This window comes from Peromyscus leucopus, chromosome 17 (genome assembly GCF_004664715.2).
Source record: "Peromyscus leucopus breed LL Stock chromosome 17, UCI_PerLeu_2.1, whole genome shotgun sequence".
NCBI lineage: Eukaryota > Metazoa > Chordata > Mammalia > Rodentia > Cricetidae > Peromyscus > Peromyscus leucopus.
Genome location: NC_051077.1, coordinates 51,075,524 through 51,095,340, shown reverse-complemented (window position 1 = coordinate 51,095,340; position 19,817 = coordinate 51,075,524).

The following is a 19,817-nucleotide window of genomic DNA, read 5'->3' as shown; positions in this document are numbered from 1 at the left end:
AGAAACTATATGAAAGGGTCGCAGCATTAGGAAGGCTGAGAAGCAATGGTCTAGAGAGATGGGAATATCAATGTAAGAACACAATATGTTTCATTGATTACATGATGGTTTAGAGAGATGGAATATTAATGTTTTTATACAATATGTTTCATTGTTTACATGTTAACAGGTGGAGAGAAACTATCTGCATTATACCAAATACTTGGATATTTGAAAACTTTCCAATAGCTTTGAATTGTAATCAGTCTTGAATCAAGAAACAAGAAATTATAGTGAACCCAACATTGGAACCCTGATGCACAGTGAAAATTCCTTAAATAATAGAGATGTGTTTGTGTGTAGGTACATGTGAGGGGGGTGTGCACATGTGTAGACGTGCATGTGAAGACCAGAGGACAACATCAAGGGTTGCTCCTGAGGCACACCCACCTATGTTTATTTAGGGAGGGTCTCTCACCGGCTTGGAACTCAGGTAGGCTGGGGGTCCTCTCGTCTCCGGCTTCCTGGTGCTGGGATTAGAGCTGCACTCACCATAAACTTCTAGCTCTGCCTGACTGCAGGCGCATACGCTGTGCTTCCCTTACACACTTTACCACCACCGCCCTTACAATCACATGATTGCCAGTGGGGCATGGATAGGCATCTTGAGGAAGTTTCCAAATAACCAGAAGCATCAAGTGAACCAGTTCTGAGTGGACTTCAGGTTCATTTTCTGAGAACGTCTCTCTATTTTCCAATTGCTTCACCAGGATCCATGCTTCCAGCCGAAGATGATGAAGAAAATGAGAGGAACTGCTCACCATCATTTACAGGTTTCAGAAGCTTGTTGCCTATCTGTCTTCATCCCTACTGCTCTGCCAAAGGCCTCCCTCATTTTAGAATCTAAAGGGAATTCAAACTTTAATCTAATGACAGAAACTTTATGAGAGTCCTTCCTTCGTGCCTTCCCACAAGCTGCCCTTACATATAAGCCCCCACTTCATCATTTTTAATTATTATTTTAAGTGTGTAGGTGTTTTGTCTGCATGTGTGTCTGTGTACCCCATGAATGCAGTGCCCGAGGAGGCCCAAAGAGGCATCAGATTCCCCTGGAATGAGGGATGGTGATGAGCTACCTTGTGGGTGCTGGGAATCGAACCTGGGTTATTAGGAACAGCAGCCAATGCTCTTAACTGCTGAGCCATCTCTCCAGCCCCCGATGAATTGTTTTTGTGACTGGCCATTTAGAAATAGTAACTTTCCCAAGAGTGATAACACCTATATTGGCATATTGCTAGAAAGTCGAGGATTTGAGAACGGCGACGACGGTGGAAAGTTGGCAGAATGAGAGTTTGGACAGCAGGGAGACCAAAGCACGGTCCCTGTCCTCGTGCTGTCACAGAAAACTCTGTGTTAGGACCACAGTCTATGGGTCTTTCAACAAAGCAAATGATTAGAGGAACCAGCTAATGTAAAGGAACCCTGCCTCGCCTTTGATTCTAGGGCTGTAAATATACACGTCCCTTTCTACAGTGCAAGGACCACTTATAATTTCTATACTCAGACCTGCTGAAAACGGGGCATAAAGTAATGACATCCTCCCCTGACTGTCCTGGTTGCTGGGGTGGGGGGAGGTACGTGTAGATATCATTCTCCCCTGCATCGAGTGCTATGACAGCAAGCCCTCTTCAAAGGTTCATGTGCTGGGCATAACAAGGCAAAGCTTGGTTCTAACTCCTAACCAACTTGGAGGACTCTAAGCCCACCCTCCCCACCCTCCCCAAGGAGTGACTGGTAACCCAGGGAACCCATCAATGCTGGTGAGGGTGGCACAAGAGGCCTTAGGAATGAGGACTCCTGTCCCTTGCTCTCCTTTCTCACTGAAGTTTGAATTGTTGTTTAGAGCTCGCAGAACATTCCTGGATCATCCTCTTGGTTCTCACAATGCATTCAAGAGCAAACAAAATGTATAACGGTGCATTCATTTTGCATGGTAGCAAAGTGAAGATCATTGATGTTCAGGATTCACTTAAAGCCATTGCAAGGTGGCTAAACACCCTTTCTTTTCTCTCCGGGGCTGCTTTGCGGGATTCCTCTTAGAAACATCTGAGGGACGTGAATCAAGACTTTGGAGAGGCATCCACTAAAGAACTCCGGTGCTGGGCTGGGGACTGTCTGCATCTGTTTTCTGTTATATGTCTGACACTGGGGATTTATAATGGAAAGAGGTTTGTTTTAGCTCACGTTTCTGAAATCTCAGAGCATGGCATTGGCATTTATATGAGGCCTCCTGCTGCTCCATGTGCAATGGAAAAACAGGAAGGAAAACAGACACACGTGAGACAGAAGCATGGGCTGGAGACAGAGGGAGCAGGAGTCCATGCTCATTTTGTAACAGCCTGCTCTCGAGTGACTAATGAAGTCCCAGGAGACCTCACTCACTGCTGGAGATGAACCCAGTCTCTCAAAAAGCAGGAATCTACACATGAGATCAAATGTATTCTATTTTTTTTTAAGTGGCACCAATTTTATTAATTAATTAATTAATTAATTTATTTATATATTTATTTGGTTTTTCTTTGTGTAGCTCTGGCTGTCCTAGAACTCACTTTGTAGACCAAGCTGGGATCAAACTCACAGAGATCCACCTGTTTCTGCCTCCTGAGTGCTGGGATTAAGGCATGTGCCACCACTGGTAGGCTATTTTATTTTTCAAATAACTTTTACTAAATGTTAACATTATTTCACTTTCTCTCTCCTTTTCTTCCTCCTCCCAGCAGTTTCCAGCTACCCTTCCTCAAGCTCCTCCCATGCCCGACACAAGTTAATAGCCTCTTTTCCTTCGATTATGGTACATATATGTATCTATATGTGTATACACAAATAGATACATGTATATTTCACACAGTTAAAATATGCTGCAAGGGTGACGTTTTACAACAGTCATGATGTTTGAATTATGCTGTCTTTATGTAGTCATAACTTACAAGGCCAGAGGGGCTCATGACGACTGTCTACCTAAGTTCCACCATTTTACAGACCCGGAGACCGAGGCCCATGTGATGGCTCTGTTACACTCAAGCTGGATCCTTCTGTGCCTGCCTTCTTACTGTCTGTACCACACCGCAGCAGACTCTGGAGGAGCCAGAGGGGGGAGGGCTGACAGTGTGACAGAGTCAAGCAAACAGCCTTGCATTTCAGGGCCTGGCTTGGAAGCCAGGCCCCAGTGGTCCGTTTTCTGCTGCTGCCTCTGGTCTATCTGCTGTTCCACCCATTCATCTTTATGGCTACTACCACAGATCTCTCCTCCAACACTGTTGATTTTTGCCTTAGGTATTCCTACTAGTGGATATGTAATGCTCTAATTATGAGGGACATTAGAATTCGACACCTCAGAGTTAAAGAACAGTGTGGATGTTACTTCAGCAAGCTGCGTTTCTGGGGAGCATTTTCACTCTCGTATTTTTATTTTCATCCAAACCATGTTTTATGGGTGGAGAGTAGCTAGGCTTGCTTCATTCTTTGGACAAAGTGTGGCTCTGGAGTTCATGTGACCAAATGCAAAAATGCCCAGGCCACACTTATATAACAAGCTCCCTTGCAAAACAAGCTGTAATCATAAATCAAATGCTCAGACTCGGTATAGCCCAAGGCCAAGTTAGGGGCTCCTGTGAGCAGAAAGGTGGGAAAGAGCCACGACAGGAGCCTTTGGAAGCCCACTTTCTTTTCCTTCTTTTGCCATTTGAACCAAGCACATCTTCCCCATCTCCAGTGAGTTAGAAGGATTTCCTATCCTTCTCTTCTTTCTGACAAAGTCCCGGAAGAAGGGTCTCAGCCCTGCATTACCTCCAGACCTATGGTGCCTGGTTGGGGCCTGCACACAGTAGGACATCAGTAAACCTTGAATAACTGTGCTACTCATATTGTTGTTAACAATATCTTATATAAGAGCAAACAGTCTCTCAGAGCTCTGGCTTGGACGTGCAGCCCTCTGATAATGAAGACCTCATTTGTCCCCTGACCTCTGGACACCTATAATGGACGTGCACCTGGACTGGAGTCTGTGAGTTGATGCTTTCTGGGTCTAGGAAACAGGAAGGTGGCTGTCAGCTGACCTCACAATACACACAGTCACGTGCCCTGTAGGGTTTTTGTTGCCTTCTGTGACCTATGGCCTTTGCTACTGGTAGGATGTTGGGACAGATGCTTCACTGAGTAAGACTCCCCTATCTACCTCGAGGTTCGCTGAGTCTCCAGACAATGTATGAGCATGCTTTTTCAATGATAGAGCACTACAGGGAAAAGCATTGCTAATAATAGTTAATAATAATAATTGATAAATAATAATAATACATCGTGAAGCTGGTTTGCCCCTAGGCTTCTGTGCTGTCCACACGGGCTATAGACTCACCCAAAGAGCTTCCACTTCCCTAGTTCACGTTGGAGATTTACATGTTTGTGCCGCCGCTGGGCTCCAGCGGACGCTTGCTTTTCTCCTTTTCCTTTCAGAACTTCCTGGGTTCAGATAATTGCCATATGTGACTTCGTGTTTGGGAGAGGAAGAGTCTTAGGCAATTTGTCCCTCTTCTTTAACCTTTTCTACGACTATTGGGAAACCATAAGCAATGCTTCTCTGCTCTTTCTCAGTCTTCACAGTGACACAAGTGCCATGGGGCAAGACCGTTCTATTTTAAAACAAGCCCCTCCTGTCTTACTCAACTCGCAGGGGGTGCTGCTTGCCTTATTGGCGAGGCACCGGGAGGCCGGGGACAGCATTTTCACAATGGCTTGACATTTCAAACTCCGCGGCTGTGTGTTGAAAACAAAGACATTGCCAGACGACCCCAATGTTGGAGCAAAATTTAACGTAAAATGCTAACATACTAGCTCCAGAGCTGTGACCGGGTTTATCCTCAAATCTGCTCCAGGACCTTGAATGTTCCTCGCCGCAGGTGGGAAGGAAGGGAGACACGCAGAGGCTGTTTAAGGTCATGCCCTCAGGTGCAAGGAGAACCCTGGAGCCCTGCCTGACTCTGAGTACTGCCATCTGCCCCGCAGTGACCTGGGAACCTTCAGTTGCAAAGAGCACCCAAGCCTGAATCCAGTAGGTCTCTGTCCCTAAGCACGGACCTAATCTTAGGCTCTTTCTGCACCGGCGGACTTCATGGCCGTTTCGGAACTCCCGTTTGGTTACACTCTGAAAACGTCCAGGGACTCATGGCCCTGGTAAGTCCAGGCCTGACTAGGACATCTGAAATATACAAATAAAGCAGGAGTTATATTTTTTGCTTTTTGTAATCTTTTACAATTTAGATGAGTTTCCTTCTTATACTCTAACCAGAGAATAAGAAAAAAGGAAAACAACAACAAAAGCCCATGCTGATCATTTGAGAGTTGTTTGGTTTTGTTTTGGGTCCTGGGGATCAAACCCAGGCCTCCCTTATGCTAGGCAAGCACTTTATCATTGAGGTACATCTCCAGCCCCTCTGTTTTTATTTGTTTGCTACATAGCCCAGGCTAGCCTGGAGCTCCAAGTCCTTCTGCTCAGCCTGGGATTACAGGCCCGCACCACAACACCCAGAAAATTTAGGTTCTTTTAACTTGTAATAGCTTTCAGTAACAGTGAAACTTTGTTTGAATATATTATCAAGTTGAATATGTTGAGTTATATTATATATAATTCTAGAGACTTTATTTGAATATACGAATTCTTAAAAAATCCCTCATACATGAAATTCATTCCTCAACATTGTTTGTTGGTATTAGTTAGAACTTCCTGGCCATGAAGGAAAAGCGAGCAGAGGAGGCTGAGTAGGACCAGAAGGGCAGGTGCTCCTCAGCTGCCCACAGTGCTCCGTATTTGTAAACATCTTTTCAATCTTCCCACGTCTTTGGGCAAACTCTCAAGTAAGTCTTATTTGGGACCTTCGTCAATGCCATTAAAGGTGATTTGGAACTACTCTGCTGTCTGTGTAAGCTACCCTTGCTCCACTGGGCACCTGGTCCACCCATGGGCAGCAGTGATTCTGAAATATTTCCTGCTGCTAAAATCTAAGTCAGTTTTCCTAGTGTTATTTACTGAGGAAAAGAATCTATTGTGGCAGCTTCTAGATGTATAGAGAGCATCTAAATATAGAGGTCACCAAAATGCTAGAGATGATGAAAATGTTTCAAATTCACTAGAAGGTAGCAGATCTGGGGTGGTCTGAGTTTCTAAGAAGATTTTTGGTGCATGCCTTTAATCCCAGCAGACAGAAACAGGCAGACCTCTGTGAGCTTAAGGCCAGTCTGGTCTACATAGAGAGTTCCAGGCCAGCCAGAGCTACATGATGAGATCCTGTCTCAAAACAAAACACAAAACACAAAACACACACACACACACACACACACACACACACACACACACACACACACCAAAAAGAGCCACATTCCAGCTTTGTGCATTGGTCTCGCCTGAATATAGAGAACCAGAGGAAAATAGGCGCTTGGCCCTGAGACCAGCTCTGCTCCTGCATTTGATGTCATGTTTTCTCTCATTCGGCCCCTGGATTTTCAAACAACTTTGTTATCGTCATGGGATCCTAGAAATTTCTGAAACCAAGTCCTGGCCATAAGATCAGGGTAATAAAGTCTCTCAGGCATCTTGTAGGAAGAAATAAATCAAATGTGGTAAGGCTACTGTGTTAAAGGACAAAAGCAAGAATGTAACACATGAAGTGGGCAAGCTGTAAAAATCAGATCAATAGGCTAAGAGCAGTCAGCTGTGGGGCTCAAACAGCTCAGATGTTCTTAAGGAAGCTCAAGAAATTGTTGTGTTTTGAATGCATGGGGAGGTGCTTAGTCTTACTGCAACTTGATATGCCATGTTTTGTTGACATCCATGGGAGGACTGCCCCTTCCTAAACAGAAATGGAGGAGGAGTGGATTGAGGGTGAGGACAGATGAGTGGAGGGAGGGAGGGACTGGGAGGAGAAGAGAGAGGGGAAACTGTGGCTGGGATGTAAAATTAAAAAAAATTATACACACACATATGAAGAAGTTGTTGCATTTTTGATCCTTATTCCTCTTGTAAGTTTCAAGCCATGGAAATGACAAGTCAAGAAATGCCTATAATACCTCTTTGGTTGTGTTAGAAATCTCAAATAGATTATTAAAATATATTTATTTTATTATATGTGTGTATCTGTGTACAGGTATGTGCTTGTGGGTGCCAGTGTTTGCTGAGGAGGCCATAGGTGTCTGGTCCCCCTGGTGCTGGAGCTCTAGGCAGTTGTGAGCTGCCCAACAGGGATGCTGGGAATTGAACTCAGGTTCTCTACAAGTCTAGTCAGTGCTCTGGACCGCCCTGCTTGCTCTCTAGCCCCTTAACTAAATCACTCAAAGCAGCTATTTGTTACAGTCATGAGATGTCTTACTTTGAGTTCTGTGGTACCAGAGGCAGAGGGGAGGATTTGAGTTCAAGGAGAATTGTTGGGAGATGGGCTAAGGTGGATTTCAAAGACAACACCCCAAGATTTCCCACCCTGACCTGTGGGGTAGAATATGACGAGGGAGCATGATTGAGAGTGTGTGACTCTATGACACGGTAGAAGGGAAGGAAAAAGTCAGTTGGGTTTAATCCAAAGAGCAGGATTACTCAAATCAGTTTAATCTAATGAACAAGCCCTTTAATAGTAGAAAGTTTTCTCTAGCTCCTGGCAGAAGGAGATGTTGCACAAACACCAGTGTTGAGAGACTTTCACGCAGGCTTTGAAAACAGAGTTAGGTGGGAAAGAACTGTGTGTAGGGGTGGCAATGATCAGTGAAGGGACGTTTACGTTCGTTACCTGCAGGCAAAAGGAAGGGAGGGGCTGTCTACCAGCAGAAAGGTGACCAGAAAGGGGGCCAGTGTGGGGTCGGGTGCTGTGGGCAGAGGCGGCATTTGGAGAAGAGGATGAACAATTATAGAGTACATTGTTTCATCCACATATCAGGATACATACACACATAGAGCATATGCCATGAGAAGCCCATTAATTTATATTCTAATTTTAAATTGATTAAAAAAAAATAAGACCTGGGCATGGCTTTCAAAAACTCTGAACAACCCCAGCTGACAGCTGATTTGCAAGGACTTGCCTATCCAAATGGTGTAGGCTCATATTTCCAGCAACTTGGGAGGCTGAAGGCAGAATATTACAAATGTAAGGCCTGTCTGGGTGCAGAATTCAGTCAATTCTACCTGACCTCTGACTTACGGGGCAGGTGATTACTTTTATTATAGGTAATAAAGGTGTGGTGACAAGTCGGATTTGTTATGCGGCAATAAAATCTGATACAGGAAGGGGCCTCAGGAAGTAGAGTGAGGGGGTGGGAGGGGAAGAGGGAAAATGGAAGGCAAGAGTGGGAGTGGCCGATGTAAGGCTGTGATTGGACTAAAGAGGGCTCTGTTGTCCTAGGATCACGTGACAACAGCCAGAATCATCACCACAAGGTCACAGCATCCACCCCTTACTCCCTTGGTTCTGCTTCCAAATGCCCTTCATTGGGGGCTCTAACTTATCGGCATTTCAAGGATGTGATAGTATTGTCAGCTTGGCAGGATCTGGCCTCACCTGTGAAGCAGGCCTCTGGGGATGCTTGGGGAAATTTAGAACAGTGGTTCCCAACCTTTCTAAAGCTTCAACCCTTTAATACAGTTCCTCATGTTGAGGTGACCCCAACCATATAATTATTTTGTTGCTACTTCATAACTGGAATTTTGCCACTGTTATGAATCATCATGTAAACATATTATATGCAGGATATTTGATATATGATATGTGACCCCTGGAAAAGGGTCGTTCGACCCCCAAAGGGGTCATGAGTCACAGGTTGCAAATCACTGATCCAGATTAATCTCTGGGTATGCCTGTGAGGGATTTTCTTGGTGACATTAACTGAAGTGGGAAGACCCATTTTGGATGTGATGTTACCTTCTAACAGTGAGGGGCAAGGGATAACTGTGGAGGCAGATGTAAGAAGGTCGAAGAGCAACTTTTCCTTTTGAACTGCTGGTTTTCATGTCTTACCGGGAAGTTCATCTGCCCCGTTCCTGAGTTTATTGACCCCCTGGCTGTCATTAATGTCACCCCTTGATGACATTAGAACCCACCTTCTTCAATGTGGTAAAGGAATCCCCCAGGCCTTTGATGCAGATTGGGACTGCAGAGGCCTCCAGCATCATGGATTGAGCAGTTACCATTTCCAGCTTCTCCATATAAAGAAAGCTGCTGTTAGACTGCCCTGACCATACTGTATAAGCTAATCTAATAAATCCTCTTTTAATATAGGGTTCCATTACTCTAGAGAACCCTGGCCAATACAAGTACCTTGCAGCTTAGTCTAAGACAGTTCAAACTGGGCTAGAGTAGGCTCTGTGGCAAAGGGCAGAAAGGCATAATAAGCCCTCTGGTGTGAAAAGCAAACCCAACAAAATGAGCCCGAGCTTACCCAGGAAATTCTAGAAGGCTGTGGCTGAAAGCAAAAGTACGCCAAGGAGATGAATGTGCATTCGCGGTCAAGTATAGTGATTAGAGATGAATGGCGATCTTCTGAGTGTCTGACGTGAGGCTTAGGGAGGATATCTCAATGGACCTGGGAGTGCCTGGCAGGGTGGGAATAACTGCAGAAGTCTCACAGTCAACCCCGCAGCCTCTCTCTGCCCCTTCTAGTGCTGCCGCCCTGCTGGCCGAACAGTGTTAAATCATGAACAGAAATCTCAGCGGCTTTCTAAATTCTACCCACGACTTGAGCCTACGTACCAAACAAAACTACAGGGCCACGTCTATCTTAGCTGATTTTAACCCCCTTAGCATGAGGAGCTCTGGATGAGCAATTAATGTCAGCAAAACAAAACAAAACCACCCCGTAGCTCAGGGGTGCTAGGAATCAACTACAAAGTTAGCTGGGAAAGGTTGAGACAACTGATATTTTCAAGCTTGGAATCTCTCTGCAGCTGATTTTAAAAATACTTTTGCTTTTCCTGACTTGTGTATATGCATGGATATTTTCTCTCTGCCTCTGCTTCATTCAATAGGAATTGAATGAGAGATGAACGAGCAAACCAACCCCGTCTCCAGACTTCTTGCTAACATTTTGTTTCCTGCTCTAGAACAGTCATTCTGATCTCCATGTATTTCTTAAAGACACAAGTCTACTATTTCTAACAGCTACAGACAACTTACGTTTGAACAACTGACCTTGCACAGCTGATAAGGATTCTACCAAGTCCCCGATAGAGACTTGGTTTTTACTGGGAAAAGGTAGCTTCTGAGCATCTTTTCATTTCTTTTTCAGTCCCAAGGATTTAGACTTGGGCTTTGGTGCTCCAGTGACTTTTCATCTGTTGGCCGCACTGGGCAAGAACTCTCAGCATATTGGAGCTTTCACTCTAAGTACCTAGGTTTATAACAAGGGGAAGTAAGGAAGGGACAGACAATTCACAAAAGAAGGGACAGAGGGAGCTGAAGCTGCAGCTCCAGTGAAACGACCCCAAACATTCCACATTCAACTCAGCATCTAAGCACGGCGACTTACTAAGTCCAAATCCTACCCTTTCTATGTTTCACCAACTCGGAACTCAGGATGCCTCTTACATTGCTAGGGAACATTTGTGATGTATTTAGTTTTACGCACACACGTAACTCATTTCAAAACTACCAACATCCAAGAAACTCCCAGTGGCTCCCGTAAGGAAGCCTTGCACGGCCACACTTCTGTCTGCTCCCCGCCTGTTTCTCCTGCATCTCTCCCCTTTGTGAAGCTGGAGAGCTCAAGCGTGTCTGGGCTGTGGGTCTCTGGCTGGGCATGAGAGCGTTTGTGCCACTAGTTCAGTTTGCCCAGAGCATCCTTTCCTCCAACTTCAGTCAAATCGCAGCTGGAAGTGTATCTTTAAACACCTACATACATAAAATAGCTTCCAGTCATTGTGAATCTTTGTTTATTCACACTAGCTGCATTTTTCCTAATTGGTTTGCTTATTGATTAATCAACTGACCAACTGATTATCTTCCCTTCCCCACTTTATAGAGTAGATGCTCAGTGAGTATGTCGAACAATGAATACATGACAATTTTACTTTAATCCTGTAATACACAAGGTTGGTATTACCAATACAAGTTTTGCCCAAAATATTTTATTATACTGAGTGAAAGAAAAAAGGAGGTGTCAACAGTAGCTGGGATCGACCTATGTTAGATCTCAGGGTTAGAAACCCCATCCCCCACTCTCCATTTCCAGCTTTCAGGGCTCTAAATTGGTGCCAGTTTGTTAAACTCCTCTCTGCTTCAAGAATCAAGACAAGAAGTGAGCCAAGTGCCTGCACATTTATTATTACTCTCTGTGTGTGTGTGTGGAGGAGCACACCCATGTGCCATAGCGCGTGACTTAAAGGCAGCGGACAGCCAGCAGAGGTTGGTTCTGTCCTTCCACTGTGGGGTCCGTGGCTCAGACTCAAGCGGTCCGGCTTGCACAGCGAACGCGCTCAGCTTCCACGCCATCTCACCAGCCCACCACAGACTTGTTTTGTTTTGTTTTGTTTAGCATAAGTGTATCTTTGCTAAGGAATGACTTAATCACCCCACATATCATGACAGGAGAAAAAAATTCATAATTCCAAACAACCCTCTGGATCAACTCCCTTCTTTCCTACCATGTTATGGACTCCTCAATTTTATTGTATTGGTACAAACAATGCCCTTAATTATCTATCACATCCTGTCAATCACTGAGCAAATGCCATATCAAGCCCCTTTCTTCCCAGATGCTCTTTATTGTGAATCTGCTTAACAGAACTGTAAGAGGTGTTTGATAAAATTAGAGACCTTAAAAACGGACAAGGAACCCTGTTTAGTGCTAGGGCTCCAACTTGGATATTATGGTGTCTCTTTTGTAGATAAAGACATTGAGCTTAAGGTGAAGCGGGGAGGCCCTTGGTCTCATAAGTCTCTACTCTTTCATTCCGATCCCAGCTGGTGCTTTTCCAGCCTGGACTGTTGAGAGCTGGGACTTGTCATGTTCACATCTCACTTATACTGACAGCATGGTAGACCTCTGTCATTGTCGAATTGTTTAAAAACAGAAAATAAAAACTAGTTTCTTTTGGTTTCTACACTCATCAAATGTCTGGTGTGCACACTGTATTAATATTCATTCACTAACTCTTCCCTAATTTCAGTGTTCTACTGTATAGCCTCTCTCTGTGGGCGGTGAAATGTTAGTACTGAACCCCCAGAAAGCACCAAATGATACAGAGAATGAATGGGATAATTTGGAGTGTTCACCAACAGAAAGGCACATGGGAATCCTCACTTCTTAATCCATAGAGCAAGACCGAGGCACAGTTTCCCACATGGAGGAAAGAATGGACTGGAAGAAAAAGTCAGCAGAGGAGTTCCTGCAGAAACATACCATCTGGAAAAAACAGTTTGCTGATTGAAGTCAGGAGTGGGCGAGACAAAGAAACTGACGTGAAACTGACGTGAGTGGGTGCACGGGAGGTAAGGTTCGAAAGCTGCCACGGGTGGGTGGGAAGATATGCTGATGGGCTCCTGAAGCACAGAGATCCTAAGACTGGAGAGTAAGCGTGGGCTGGGGGCAAGTGAGAGAGCCGACTTCAGGGACCAAAGAGGAACTGCGAAGGCCATTGTGGGTGACCGGGCTTTAGGAACTACTGTGCACAAACTCACTCATTCCTTATGTTGCTGCATGAGCCAAACTTGAAGAAAAAAGGGCTGAGTTTGATCCCAGCACCTACCTAAGAGATGGGTGTGCCCGCAACCCCAGTGCTCAGAGGCAGAGGCAGGAGGATCTCTGCTAGTGTAGGCAAGTTAGCAAGCTCCAGGTTCAACACGAGACTTTGTCTCAGAAATAAAAATGAGGTGGAGTTAGATTGAAGAAGATACCAGATATCAACCTTTGGCTTCCATACATATGTGTAGATAGACACAAAAACCATGCACACACATGCAAAAAAAAAAAAAAAAAAAAAAACAGATGTAGATCACAAACCTACTCAGTCCTTTTCTCCTGCCTAGAATCAGTGTCTATTCTGTTCTCATAGCCAGTAACCTTTGTGTTTCAAATGTTGTACGCTTAAACAAGCTCCCAAAAGTCAGTAAGTAAATGAGCTGGCTCTGTGGAAATGTGCTGGACTGTCCTGCAGGCAGGGATCTCTGTGGAAATGTGCTGGGCTGTCCTGCATGCAGGGATCTCTGTGGAAATGTACTGGGCCTTCCTGCAGGCAGGGATCTCTGTGGAAATGTGCTGGGCTGTTCTGCATGCAGGGATCTCTGTGGAAATGTGCTGGGCTGTCCTGCATGCAGGGATCTCTGTGGAAATGTGCTGGGCTGTTCTGCATGCAGGGATCTCTGTGGAAATGTGCTGGGCTGTCCTGCAGGCAGGGATCTCTGTGGAAATGTGCTGGGCTGTCCTGCATGCAGGGATCTCTGTGGAAATGTGCTGGGCCTTCCTGCAGGCAGGGATCTCTGTGGAAATGTGCTGGGCTGTCCTGCATGCAGGGATCTCTGTGGAAATGTGCTGGGCTGTCCTGCAGGCAGGGATCTCTGTGGAAATGTGCTGGGCTGTTCTGCAGGCAGAGATCTCTGGGAAAGAGAAGAGCTTAAGTAGTTCACCTTTGCTTTACAAACAAATACTCAAGAAAAATGGACCATATCAGAGAATTTGATGATTTCAGTTTAGTGTGGCCAGTATGGAGCTATTTGTGGTTACAGAGACTCTGCAGAAATAAACAATTTTCTTGCTAAAGATCAATCCACTTGAGCTTCTGGTCCCTGAAGAAAAACACTACGCCCGGACCCCAAGTGGGCGAGAAGAGCCAGCCGGCTCATGCTCTGAGAAGAGGATAGTGCCACCTGCTGGCCATCATACAACTTCTTTAAGTTTGCCTTCAAAGGCAAGACGAGTATTTAAAAAAATATTTTTTATTTAAGTTTAAAACTAAAAACAAAACAAGAGTGCGTTTAAAAGCTGCAAATAATCAATGACACATGACACCAGTCTGCTCCTCTCCTCTTCTCCACATCCGCTTGTTTCTACAGGGAAGTCATTTCTACCCTCTTTTGGCTGTTTGCATGTATCATTTTGAAAAGCGATTAGCCTGCTTTTGATCAATCACTCATAGGCTTTTCACTGGGGAACTCTTAAGTATGAATGGCCCTGTCTTTTCTCTTGGCCACTCAGTGTCCCCAGAGACAAACTCATCACTTTCTGATGTGTGGCGGGGCAGCTGTCCCTCCTAGACCAGGATTATAAAAGAGCTTGGAATGTCCCAGTGGTGCAGTATGAAGATTCACATAATCCTTTTTTTAAAATTCATTTTTTTATATCAGCATACCAAGAAAGGGGTTTCAACACGGCCTCGTCATGCATGCGTGTCGTTATCCTTTGCTCTTATTCCCTCTCCTGACGTCCTCTTCCATCCCCGCCCCGGGCTCCTTTCTCTCCCTGTTAGTCCCCTTGTTTTCTTTCACTCATCTCCACCATCCTCTCCACTTCCACCTCCCGCAAACACACACAGACGGTTACATACATATACACAGAAGCGCAGAGGATTTGAAATTTAGGTTTAGACAAATGCTATTTGTCTTTTCGAGGCTGGCTTATTTTGCTCAACACAGTGATTTCCGGTTGTAGCCTTTTTCTTGTAACTGTCATGATATCCCTTTTCCTTAGAGTTACATAAAATTCCGTGTGCGTCTGCGCCACATTTTCTACAGCAATCACACTGTCATCCAGCCTGACGCAGGAAGTCTCCAACAAACTCCATCTCCTCTTGTGAGGAAAGTCCTGAAGAAACTAGGAACAGAGTGCACGTGACTCAGTACAAGAAAGGACACACAGCATGCAAACCTGTAGCCACCATCCTCTTAAGTGGGGAGAAAACTGGGAGCTTTTCTTCTAAAGTCTAGAATTCAAGGGTTCCCACTCCCTCTGCTCCTATCCAACATAATCTTCAAAGCCTTGCCTAGAATAATAAGGGGAAGAAGCAAAAGATAAAAATAGGAAAGAACGAAGTCAAATTATCCTTCTTTGCAGATGACATGCTCTCACAGTTAAAGCGTTTAAAAAAAAAAGAGAAGACTCTTTTTTTTCTTTTTGATTTTTGAGGCGGAGTTTCTTTATGTAGCACTGGCTATCCTGGAACTCACTCTGTGGGTCAGGCTGGCCTTGAACTCAAAGATCTGCCTGCCTCTGCCTCCCAAGAGCTGGGATGAAAGATGTGTGCCACCACTGCCCATTTTTTCCCCAGAAGACTCTTAAATCTGATAAACACCTTCATCAAACTAGTAGAATACAAAATCCATACATAAAACAATAAAAACAATTGGTGAAATTCCTTTTCTTTGTAGCTTCAAAAAATAATGAAATACTAGGAATGAACCTCTACAACAAAAACTTCACAGTGCTGGTGAAAGAAATTGAAGACACCATTAGAAGGAAAGACTTCCCAGGCTCACAGATAGGCATAATTAGTATTGTGGAAATGGCTATATTACTGAAAGCAATCTACAGATTAAGGGTAAGCTCCATTAAAATTCCAGTGATGTTCTTCACAGACCTAGGAAAAACGTCCTAAAATTCATAGGGAAGTACAGAAGTCCTGAACCTAAAGCAAAACTCACAGAAAGAGAAAATGTTATAGGTATCACAAACCTGATCTCAAATTTTATCATGGAACCATAGTAGCAAAAACAGTATGGTACTGGCATAAAAACAGACCCACAGACAAACGGAATAGAGCCCAGAACGAACCACAGCTACAACCCCTAATTTCTGATCGAGTCCTCAGGAATGTGTTGTCCCTGTCTGCTTCCGGCTCTGACATGAGTGACGGAAGCTTCTCCTTGAAGCCTTCCTCAGGACCCCTGAGGAAGCCGTGAGCCATGCATAACGTGGCTTTCTTCCCTGAAGCTGTTCCCGTCAGACTCTGTGTCTCAGTGACACGGACGTAACGCATGGGTCAAAAACAACGTGTTACTCAACAATCATGTTAACTAGCAAGGATCGGTTGTGTTCATTTCTTGGCCACACTTTAGTCAGTGTCCCTTGGGCCCTGCTGTCTCCACTAGGCCTCTGACTTAGTCTGCTGAATCCAGGTTCTGAAAAGAACTTCCCTAGGCCAGTTTTCCAAAATCTACCCCTGGCCTCAGTATCTAGATAACCCCCACTTCCACCCCCCACCCCACTCCCCACCCCCCACCCCCGACCCTAGTTAACATGCAATCAGTTTGCTCTGCTCCGCCTCAAACCTCACACCTCGCCCAAGTTCCTCTCAGCTCCACAGCTTCCTCATGTGCCCACTGGCTACCATTTCCACTTGAATCCAGTCTCTTCCACACTGCCACAGGCTTGAATAAAATCTGTCTTGCTATTTTTAACAACTACTGAAAAATAGGCTTCCCAGAATAGTGCCCGGGGAATTATTTCTTTTCTAAAGCTCAGCAGCCCTCACAAAATGATGAATAGAAATAGAGTTTTAAAGCAGAATAGACCAAATGCCTAAAGGATAATTGCTTCTTTTTGTTTAAAATAAACTGCACCTTGTGAGAAATGAGGATGCTTTGAGTATAGAAACCTGTGAATCTTGAAATGAGAATAAACTTCCTGGAGATAAATAAAGATAATTTACATGTGGAACTGACATATTTTCTGCCTCATCTTTGCATTCTGATGGCAGAGCGGAACAAATACAGCGAAAGCTGAAATGTGGGCCGCAGAAGCTCCAAAGATTTATCACTTAGCCATTTATATAAAAAACACTTCCAAATGTACAGTATGAATGATATTACAAGACAAAACGCAGATGGGGAGATCAGAAATTCAGGAAGGTGGAGCTAGTCTGTGTGTTCACAGTGAGAACTGTGGCTGGCTTTGGAACAGGACAGTTGCCTATGCAGAGCCAGTGCTTCCCATTGTTACAGGAACACCGAATTCATCGGGTTCAATTGGAAAATCCACTGTGTCATAGATTCATGATGTCCAGTTTTGAGTACTGTATTTTAAATTTACTTTAAAAAATCACGTGCTGGAAGTTCTGAAATTTAAGTAAAAATCAGAGGTAGAAATGGCATTATCAGGGCTTTAAGTTGTCCAGGATTTTCGGTCCCCATATGATTAAATTCTTTTTTGAATAAGGGGTACTAGGTATCTAAGTCTATTAGGAGAAAGAAAAAAAAATAACGTTTCAGGCAACTTCGTAATTCTCTGAGGCTGTTAAGACAGTATGAATCAGTCGGCAGGCCAAGGCACTTGTGCTGTAGTATAAGCATCACAGTGGCGGGACTCCATTGCTTCCGCAGAGACTCTCACCGTATCCGCAATGATGTAATCTTTCCTGCAGGAGGAAAGTAGGAAGGAACTGAACGCGTGAGCTGCTGCAAAGACCACTTTATATGCTCACACAAACAGGCTGGCACACCTTGTAATTAAGGACTGTATGTCTGTCTCCCAGAGTCATAGCATCGAGGTTGAAATCATTAGGTGAGCCTGGTAAATGGTTTTCTTCAATTATCAGCAGAAGGAAGACGTCAACCCTTCCATTTTTTTTTTTTTTTGCTTACATCTGACCTCTTACCCTTTTTTTTTTTTCACATAGTAGAGTTGGGATTTAAATAATTTTAATATAGACTTAAGCATGAGAGTAAGAGAGGAGTGCTCCAAGAGTAAGGCAGACAGGAGAGCACAGGGCTCTCCAAGAAGAGCTGCGGTTTTCTTCAGTTTCATTAGCAAGTTCTTCGGTTTAATTGGTGGTGGCAGCCGTGGGGAGGTGTTTTGTTTTCTGACGCTCCTTATCTCCTAATCGTTAGTCTTTGTGACTTTGGTCTTTGGTTTCAACTATATACATAGACTTCTTGGAAAGTAAAATAAGAACAAACTTCATCATCTAGTTCATGAACGAGGATCCAATTATTCATTCAAGGAGGAGGCTAAAGTTTTAGAAAGACCAGTTAGAAATGTATCTTGGACTGACAAGGAGGGCTGGAGAGATGGCTCAGCGGTTAAGAACACTGGCTGCTCTTCCAAAGGTCCTGAGTTCAATTCCCAGCAACCACATGGTGGCTCACAACCATCTATAATGAGATCTGGTGCCCTCTTCTGGCCTGCAGGCAGAACACTGTATATGTAATAAATAAATACATATTTAAAAAAAAGAAAGAAAGCCCCTGCCACTGAGCCTGCCAACTAGAGTTTAATCCCCAGGAGGACCCAGGTGAAAGGACAGAACCTACCCCAGCAAGCTGTCCACTGACCCCCCATGTACGCGGTGGCATGTGTATACCCAGACACATAAATAAAAATAATTTAAAACTTTTTTGTTTTGAGGGTTTCACTCTGTAGTCTTGGCTGATCTGGCATCTTGTTATACAAACCAGGCTGGTCTTGAACTCACAGCCTCTGTCTTCAGAGTATGCTGGGATTAATGACATGTACCACCACGCCTAATATGATAATTAAAAAAAGAAGTTAATCTTGTGCCTCAAATATGCATGTTAAATAAAAATATCAACAATCACCAAATAAATAAATCACCACTTACACAATCAATTGTGATATGTGAGTCAATTGCCTTTTTTGGCAACTATAAGTAGATTACATCTACAATTTCTAAATACTCTTTATATTGCTTCTATGAGACAGCATGATAAATGCTTTATATTATACATTCTAAAAGGTAATAGCTCTATTACTTTATGGGTAAGGAAACCTGTAAGGAATGGCTTGTCATTGCTCTCGGGACGCTCATACCATCTCTGGCCCCAAATGTCATGCTTTCTTTGATTTTCTGATGAGTGACAGGGAATTTGAATGGACTCCTGACCAACAGCTGCTATCCCTCCTTAAGTGATGTGAAGGGTCCAAAGTAGTTCCGTCAGTTCCTGCACTGCAGTGTCTTAGGGTAGTGAGTGCTAAAGACATCCTTCCCCTTTGGTGAAGGAACATGGTGGCGATATCAGTGGACATCAATACAGCTTCCACTTGTGTGTGTTCTCATTCCTCTTTCTACGGCAGTCTGAGATCTATGGGAGGTCAAGTCTGGCTGGTATTAGAGGTGTAAAATAAGACAGTATCAGAGTCAGGGAATGGGCTGACAAGGGCGGAAGAAGTCATTGAGGAGACAGTGGATTTAACTTGGAATGTCTCGTTTGTGTGTCTGCTGGAGCTTGTCCTACCTCCACATGGCAGCACCACAGCCATAGCCTCTTTGTTTATAGAGGACACGGGCTGCAGAAGTGCTTATTGCCACTGGAAACGATCAAACATTCCTTGCTCACTGGCCCCTTTGCAACGCCAGAACTCTAAGTAAATAATTGATTAAAAAAAAACTTAGTGTTCATTTCTTCCATTGATCACTATGTACCGAATGGATTGCCTGACAATATTTTTAACAAGTCCATTTGACCATTACAATTTTGCCTCCTTAGTTGCTAACAAAATAAACAGAGACAAACAAGGTGTTTAAGTATAAGCTTCAATCATTAAGGCAAAGAAAAATCTATTAAAATCATATTCTTTTCCTTAACTCATTGAAATAGCTTTAATTTCCAAAGGTGTTATAAGAAACAAAGGTAGCAATTATTTTATAAGGAGAACATCTCTCCCTAGATAATGGTTTGATTTTTAATCATGAGCTAGAAATACTTCATTACCTTTGTCTTTACTTCTAGGAGGTATCCTTGAGGGAAAATGATTAACATGTCAGTCTAAATTTACATCCTCCCACCCTAGTGAGTTTATATGTTGGTCTAAAGTGAGACATAGGGCACCTACAGTTGTATACTCAAGAGAGACATTCAATG